An 8,359-nucleotide genomic window follows, 5' to 3' on the forward strand; every position below is an offset into this window, starting at 1 on the left:
AAAAAATTTTTGCTGTACACTCAGGAGAGACAGTGGAAAAACATGTCTAAATATTCTGAAAATAGTTTTGACCTTGTGGTATCTTTTTTTTATTATTATACTTCAGGTTTTAGGGTACATGTGCACAATGTGCAGGTTTGTTACATATGTATCCATGTGCCATGTTGGTTTGCCGCACCCATTAACTCGTCATTTAGCATTAGGTATATCTCCTAATGCTGTCCCTCCCCCCTCCCCCCAACCCACAACAGTCCCCGGAGTGTGATGTTCCCCTTCCTGTGTCCATGAGTTCTCATTGTTCAATTCCCACCTATGAGTGAGAACATGTGGTGTTTGCTTTTTGTCCTTGCGATAGTTTACTGAGAATGATGATTTCCAGTTTCATCCATGTTCCTACAAAGGACACGAACTCATCATTTTTTATGGCTGCATAGTATTCCATGGTGTATATGTGCCACATTTTCTTAATCCAGTCTATCGTTGTTGGACATTTGGGTTGGTTCCAAGTCTTTGCTATTGTGAATAGTGCCGCAATAAACATACGTGTGCATGTGTCTTTATAGCAGCATGATTTATAGACCTTTGGGTATATGCCCAGTAATGGGATGGCTGGGTCAAATGGTATTTCTAGTTCTAGATCCCTGAGGAATCGCCACACTGACTTCCATAATGGTTGAACTAGTTTACAGTCCCACCAACAGTGTAAAAGTGTTCCTATTTCTCCACATCCTCTCCAGGACCTGTTGTTTCCTGACTTTTTGATGATGGCCATTCTAACTGGTGTGAGGTGGTATCTCACTGTGGTTTTGATTTGCATTTCTCTGATGGCCAGTGATGATGAGCATTTTTTCATGTGTTTTTTGGCTGCATAAATGTCTTCTTTTGAGAAGTGTCTGTTCATGTCCTTCTCCCACTTTTTGATGGGGTTGTTTGTTTTTCTCTTGTAAATTTGTTTGAGTTCATTGTAGATTCTGGATATTAGCCCTTTGTCAGAAGAGTAGGTTGCAAAAATTTTCTCCCATTCTGTAGGTTGCCTGTTCACTCTGATGGTAGTTTCTTTTGCTGTGCAGAAGCTCTTTAGTTTAATTAGATCCAATTTGTCAATTTTGGCTTTTGTTGCCATTGCTTTTGGTGTTTTAGACATGAAGTCCTTGCCCACGCCTATGTCCTGAATGGTATTGCCTAGGCTTTCTTCTAGGGTTTTTATGGTTTTAGGTCTAACATTTAAGTCTTTAATCCATCTTGAATTAATTTTTGTATAAGGTGTAAGGAAGGGATCCAGTTTCAGCTTTCTACATATGGCTAGCCAGTTTTCCCAGCACCATTTATTAAATAGGGAATCCTTTCCCCATTTGCTTGTTTTTGTCAGGTTTGTCAAAGATCAGATAGTTGTAGATATGCAGCATTATTTCTGAGGGCTCTGTTCTGTTGCATTGATCTATGTCTCTGTTGTGGTACCAGTACCATGCTGTTTTGGTTACTGTAGCCTTGTAGTATAGTTTGAAGTCAGGTAGCGTGATGCCTCCAGCTTTGTTCTTTTGGCTTAGGATTGACTTGGCGATGCGGGCTCTTTTTGGTTCCATATGAACTTTAAAGTAGTTTTTTCCAATTCTGTGAAGAAAGTCATTGGTAGCTTGATGGGGATGGCATTGAATCTATAAATTACCTTGGGCAGTATGGCCATTTTCATGATATTGATTCTTCCAACCCATGAGCATGGAATGTTCTTCCATTTGTTTGTATCCTCTTTTATTTCATTGAGCAGTGGTTTGTAGTTCTCCTTGAAGAGGTCCTTCACATCCCTTGTAAGTTGGATTCCTAGGTATTTTATTCTCTTTGAAGCAATTGTGAATGGGAGTTCACTCATGATTTGGCTCTCTATTTGTCTGTGATTGGTGTACAAGAATGCCTGTGATTTTTGTAGATTGATTTTGTTTCCTGAGACTTTGCTGAAGTTGCTAATCAGCTTAAGGAGATTTTGGGCTGAGACGATGGGGTTTTCTAGATATACAATCATGTCATCTGCAAACAGGGACAATTTGACTTCCTCTTTTCCTAATTGAATACCCTTTATTTCCTTGTCCTACCTGATTGCCCTGGCCAGAACTTCCAGCACTATGTTGAATAGGAGCGGTGAGAGAGGGCATCCCTGTCTTGTGCCAGTTTTCAGAGGGAATGCTTCCAGTTTTTGCCCATTCAGTACGATATTTGCTGTGAGTTTGTCATAGATAGCTCTTATTATTTTGAGATACATCCCATCAATACCTAATTTATTGAGAGTTTTTAGCATGAAGAGTTGTTGAATTTTGTCAAAGGCCTTTTCTGCATCTATTGAGATAATCATGTGGTTTTTGTCTTTGATTCTGTTTATATGCTGGATTACATTTATTGATTTGCATATGTTGAACCAGCCTTGCATCCCAGGGATGAAGCCCACTTGATCATGGTGTATAAGCTTTTTGATGTGCTGCTGGATTCAGTTTGCCAGTATTTTATTGCGGATTTTTGCATCAATGTGCATCAAGGATATTGGTCTGAAATTCTCTTTTTTGGTTATGTCTCTGCCAGGTTTTGGTATCAGGGCGATTCTGGCCTCATAAAATGTGTTAGGGAGGATTCCCTCTTTTTCTATCGATTGGAATAGTTTCAGAAGGAATGGTACCAGTTCCTCCTTGTACCTCTGGTAGAATTCGGCTGTGAATCCATCAGGTCCTGGACTCTTTTTAGTTGGTAAGCTATTGATTATTGCCACAATTTCAGAACCTGTTATTGGTCTATTCAGAGATTCAACTTCTTCCTGGTTTAGTCTTGGGAGGGTGTATTTGTCAAGGAATTTATGCATTTCTTCTAGATTTTCTAGTTTATTTGCGTAGAGGTGTTTGTAGTATTCTCTGATGGTAGATTGTGTTTCTGTGGGATCGGTGGTGATATCCCCTTTTTCATTTTTTATTGCATCTATTTGATTCTTCTCTCTTTTCTTCTTTATTAGTCTTGCTAGCGGTCTATCAATTTTGTTGATCTTTTCAAAAAACCAGCTCCTGGATTCATTAATTTTTTGAAGGGTTTTTTGTGTCTCTATTTCCTTCAGTTCTGCTCTGATTTTAGTTATTTCTAGCCTTCTGCTAGCTTTTGAATGTGTTTGCTCTTGCTTTTCTAGTTCTTTTAATTGTGATGTTAGGGTGTCAATTTTGGATCTTTCCTGCTTTCTCTTGTGGGCATTTAGTGCTATAAATTTCCCTCTACACACTGCTTTGAATGTGTCCCAGAGATTCTGTTATGTTGTGTCTTTGTTCTCGTTGGTTTCAAAGAACATCTTTATTTCTGCCTTCACTTCATTATGTACCCAGTAGTCATTCAGGAGCAGGTTGTTCAGTTTCCATGTAGTTGAGTGGTTTTGAGTGAGTTTCTTAATCCTGAGTTCTAGTTTGATTGCACTGTGGTCTGAGAGACAGTTTGTTATAATTTCTGTTCTTTTCCATTTGCTGAGGAGAGCTTTACTTCCAACTATGTGGTCAATTTTGGAATAGGTGTGGTGTGGTGCTGAAAAAAATGTATATTCTGTTGATTTGGGGTGGAGAGTTCTGTAGATGTCTATTAGGTCCACTTTGTGCAGAGCTGAGTTCAATTCCTGGATATCCTTGTTAACTTTCTGTCTCGTTGATCTGTCTAATGTTGACAGTGGGGTGTTAAAATCTCCCATTATTATTGTGTGGGAGTTTAAGTCCCTTTGTAGGTCACTCAGGACTTGCTTTATGAATCTGGGTGCTCCTGTGTTGGGTGCATATATATTTAGGATAGTTATCTCTTCTTGTTGAATTGATCCCTTTACCATTATGTAGTGGCCTTCTTTGTCTCTTTTGATCTTTGTTGGTTTAAAGTCTATTTTATCAGAGACTAGGATTGCAACCCCTGCCCTATTTTGTTTTCCATTTGCTTGATAGATCTTCCTCCATCCCTTTATTTTGAGTCTATGTGTGTCTCTGCACATGAGATGGGTTTCCTGAATACAGCACACTGATGGGTCTTGACTCCTCATCCAGTTTGCCAGTCTATGTCTTTTAATTGGAGCATTTAGCCTATTTACATTTAAAGTTAATATTGTTATGTGTGAATTTGATCCTGTCATTATGATGTTAGTTGGTTATTTTGCTCGTTAGTTGATGCAGTTTCTTCCTAGCCTCGATGGTCTTTACAATCGGCATGTTTTTGCAGTGGCTGGTACCAGTTCTTCCTTTCCATGTTTAGTGCTTCCTTCAGGAGCTCTTTTAGGGCAGGCCTGGTGGTGACAAAATCACTCAGCATTTGCTTGTCTGTAAAGTATCTTATTTCTCCTTCACTTATGAAGCTTAGTTTGGCTGGATATGAAATTCTGGGTTGAAAATTCTTTTCTTTAAGAATGTTGAATATCGGCCCCCACTCTCTTCTGGCTTGTAGAGTTTCTGCCTTGTGGTATCTTAAAAGCACATTGGAGAATTGCTAGGGCCCCTTACCACATTTTGAGAGCCACTGTGGTAACTGATTCAAGAGCAGGTGAGCAGGGATGAAGATTCAGGGGTCTCAGGCGAGTACTACAGTTGTAGGAGAGACTCTCCCAATAGAAGCCCTCACACACCCACTCACATGCCCAGTACTGTCAGTGCTCTGCATTCCCTCAGGTTGCTCTGTCTGTTGCTGTAGGTGGTCTAATGTCTACCCCTACCCCACTCTGAATCTCCCATAGCATCTCACCGTGGGGTTGGAGTGTGTGTGTGTGTGTGTGTGTGTGCATGCACATGCATAAAGACATCTTCTGTGCATGCCACCAGTGATGTTTGCTTCTAAGCATGCTAGGGATGTGTGACTAGGTGAGAACGGCAGGGCTGTTCAAGTTGTGCATTCATACACTAACTCATACACACACATATACATGGATGTATATTTTTTCCTTTTAGCTTGAGAAGGAGGTGCCATCTTTCTAATTTGCTCAAAAGTGTTGTATGTGTCAGTGGCATCTCTGAAGTAATGTGATTGGTCACACTCTTTTGAAAGACTGCTCTGGCAGAAGTGTGTGACGAATGGTTTGGAAAGGGGAGACTCCAAACTCCAAGGGCTAGCGCTGAGCAGGTGAGTTAAAAGGAATCTGGCTCAGAAAAATTAGTTAGGATGATTCACTTTTATAAAACGGGCTGTATTGCTAAATATTTCCTACAGGTTAGTCACATTGCTAAACTAATATGGAACGTAAAGTTGGGAATTCCCTAACAATTCTGAGTTCCCTTTCTCAACCTTAAGTTTGCATTACCCTTTAGCTTTTTCATTTAACTACATGTATAATTTGTTACCAACATTTTCCCCATGGCTAATCTATTTGCTGTTGGCCCTAAGGGACTTTTTGTGCTTTAGGTCTACTCTTGAATCTTAAAGACATTTTGCTTGTTTCGGTGTCTTGCTCAAAGGAAAACATGCCACAGCATTGCCACCACTTATCTCCAGTGACCTTCAAGGGCTCGATGATTGATCTTGGATAAATGAAAATGGAGAGTGAGCTGCATATTCCTCACAGATAAGAGGCTCGTTTGCATTGCACGCTTGGCTTTGAAGGGTACTTTGTGTGCACTGTCCGCCATCCTTCCTGTGTCAGGCCGCTGTCCACTGCAGCTAGGTTTTAAGGAACCCTTGTGAGAAAAAGCAAAAGTAGAAAACCTGTAAAATACAGGGAGCATGCCATTTTAAACAATTAAATGGCATTTAAAAATCTCTGCTCCCTTTCTAGGCTTATAAAAGTGGAAGCCTATCAAAAAGTTTACGTTTATTGTGCAAAGAAAAAAATGTGCTTTGCTAGCAAAAGAAACTATCAACAGAGTAAACAGAAAACCTAAGAATGGGAGAAAATATTTGCAAACTGTACATCTGATAAAGGTCTAATATCCAGCATCTATAAGGAGCTTAAACAAATTTTCAAGCAAAATACAAACAACCCCATTAAAAAGTGGACAAAGGACACAGACACTTTTCAAGAAAAGACATACAAGCATATATATATCACTGATCATTAGAGAAATGCAAATCAAAGCCACAATGAGATACTCATCTCACACCAGTCAGAATGGCTATTAATAAAAAGTCAAAAAATAACAGATGCTGGCAAGGTTGCAGAGAAAAGGGAACACTTATACACTGTTGGTGGGAGTGCAAATTAATTCATCCATTGTGGAAAACTGTATGGTGATTCTTCAAAGAGATAAAAACAGAACTACCATTCGACCCAGCAATCTCATCACTGAGTATTTACCCAAAGAAATATAAATCATTCTACCATAAAGACATACGATGTGAATGTTCATTGCAGCAGTATTCACAATAGCAAAGACATGGAATCAACCTAAATGCCCATGAATATAGACTGGATAAAGCAAATGTGGTACATATACATTGTGGAATAATCTGCAGCTAAAAAAGAATGATATCATGTTCCTTGCAGCAACATGGATGGAGTTGGAGGCCATTGTCCTTAGCAAACTAACACAGGAACAGAAAACCAAATACTGCTTGTTCTCTAAGTGGGAGCTAAATGATGAGAACACATGGATGCATACAGAAGGGAACAACAGACACTGGGGCCTACTTGAGGGTAGAGTGTGGGAGGAGGGAAAGGAACAGAAAAAAGAACTATTGGGTATGAGGCTTAGTACCTGGGTGATGAAATAATCTGTACAACAACCCCCATAACATGAGTTTACCTATATAACAAACCTGCACATTTACCCCTGAACCTAAAATAAACGTTAAAAAAAGTGCTTTGCATTTGCGAGCAGTACAGTTTCTTTGATATTGTTTTGTATCAAGCACCAGATGTATGCTTTTTTCCTCTGCTAGTTGCAAGTGGATGTGCTAGAGAAGATCACTATGACCATATTCCCTGATGAACTATAAAATTCATGAGTGTAGGGACCAGATTTTTCCCCATAGTTTTATGCTACATTCCTGTACCATTTTATAAAATATAACAATCAGTGCTGTTTTAAGAGATGAAAACTAGTATTCCTTTCCCTGTAAGGAATACTTGCATCACTAGAGTAGTATTATTATGATGTAGTTTATTTATATGGAAAGGCATGCAGGAGATTGCTGGAGAGCTCTTATATTGTATTTGGGTTTGTGGCAGAAGTGTACTCCTAGGCCCCAGACTTACCCTGTGTCCTGGATCTATGAGTGTGGCTGGAGAGCCTGTGTGAGTATCTCAGCCTCTGAGTTCCTTGATGCAGAACAGACTCACCCAGGGCTCTCTCTCTAGAGAAGTCTTCAACCATCCATGAAAAGCAGCCTTCGGTTTATGAGCTCTGAAGTCGCACAACTTAACTCCAGTGTTATGGACTGAATTGTCTTCCCTCAAAATTGATACATTGAAGCCCTAGCCCCCAGTGTAACTGTATTTGGAGATAAGGCCTTAAAGAGATACTTAAAGAGCTCTTACAGGTGGGCTGTCATCTGATAGAGCCGGTGTCCCTAGAAGAAGAGGAAGAAACACCGGAGAGGCACGCACGCAGAGCAAAGACCATGTAAGGACACGGTGAAAACATGGCCATCTGCAAGCCGAGGAGAGAGGTCTCAAGAAAAACCAAACCTTCTGACATCTTGATCTTGGACTTCCAGCCCCAGAACTGTAAGAAATACATTTCTATTGTTTCAGTCTCCCAGTTGGGTATTTTGTTACGGCATCCCTAGTAGACTACTACATCTAGCAAGTAGGACAGTAGTTTGACAGTGTTGAAGAGAGCGTGGTATGTTCACTGACAAAGATAAAGTGTTCATCGGTTTGCTTGCAGACCCTGTTTACCTCCATTGTTGCGATTTTACTGCATCTGTAGCACATAGAAAGAAAAACTGGGCTTGTGCTAGTCATTCAGCTGGTGGACTCTCAGTCTAGCTGACAATCCTTTTGCCACCCTGCCTTGGGCCCCTTCTGGTTCTTTTGGCTGCAGAATACAAGTTATACAGTTTCATTAACGTGTGCAAAGTACTGTTTGCTAGCCTAAGTGGCAGCAGGAGGCAGAGATCCAGGGGATACAGGCATAAAGATTAGAGGGAGGATGTGACGGTGAAGTCAAGACAAATGATGCTGTTAGAATACGGGGGGACCATGGCAGGTTATGGGGTTTCACACACAGACTGTGGAGCAAGACGGCTGAGGTTTGAATCCTGGCTCTATTATGTTTTAGGTAGTGATCCTGAGCAAGTTACTTAACCTGTGTGTGCCTCAGTCTCCTCCTCTGTGAAGAAGTTATTAATAGAGTTGTGAGGTTTAAGTGATTTGTATTATGTAAAGTGATTTCAGCAGTGCCTAACAACTGGTAGATGTTCTGTAAGCATTAGTGATGAT

General features: G+C 40.3%; 1 pseudogene; it reads right to left on the minus strand.

The window, feature by feature from the left end:
* Nucleotides 1-7,822, minus strand: part of LOC100599004 — a 114,359-nt pseudogene extending 106,537 nt beyond the window's left edge.
* Nucleotides 7,823-8,359: the final 537 nt, after the last annotated feature.

The sequence above is a fragment of the Nomascus leucogenys genome, chromosome 19 (assembly GCF_006542625.1).
Source record: "Nomascus leucogenys isolate Asia chromosome 19, Asia_NLE_v1, whole genome shotgun sequence".
In the NCBI taxonomy this organism is placed as follows: Eukaryota; Metazoa; Chordata; class Mammalia; order Primates; family Hylobatidae; genus Nomascus; species Nomascus leucogenys.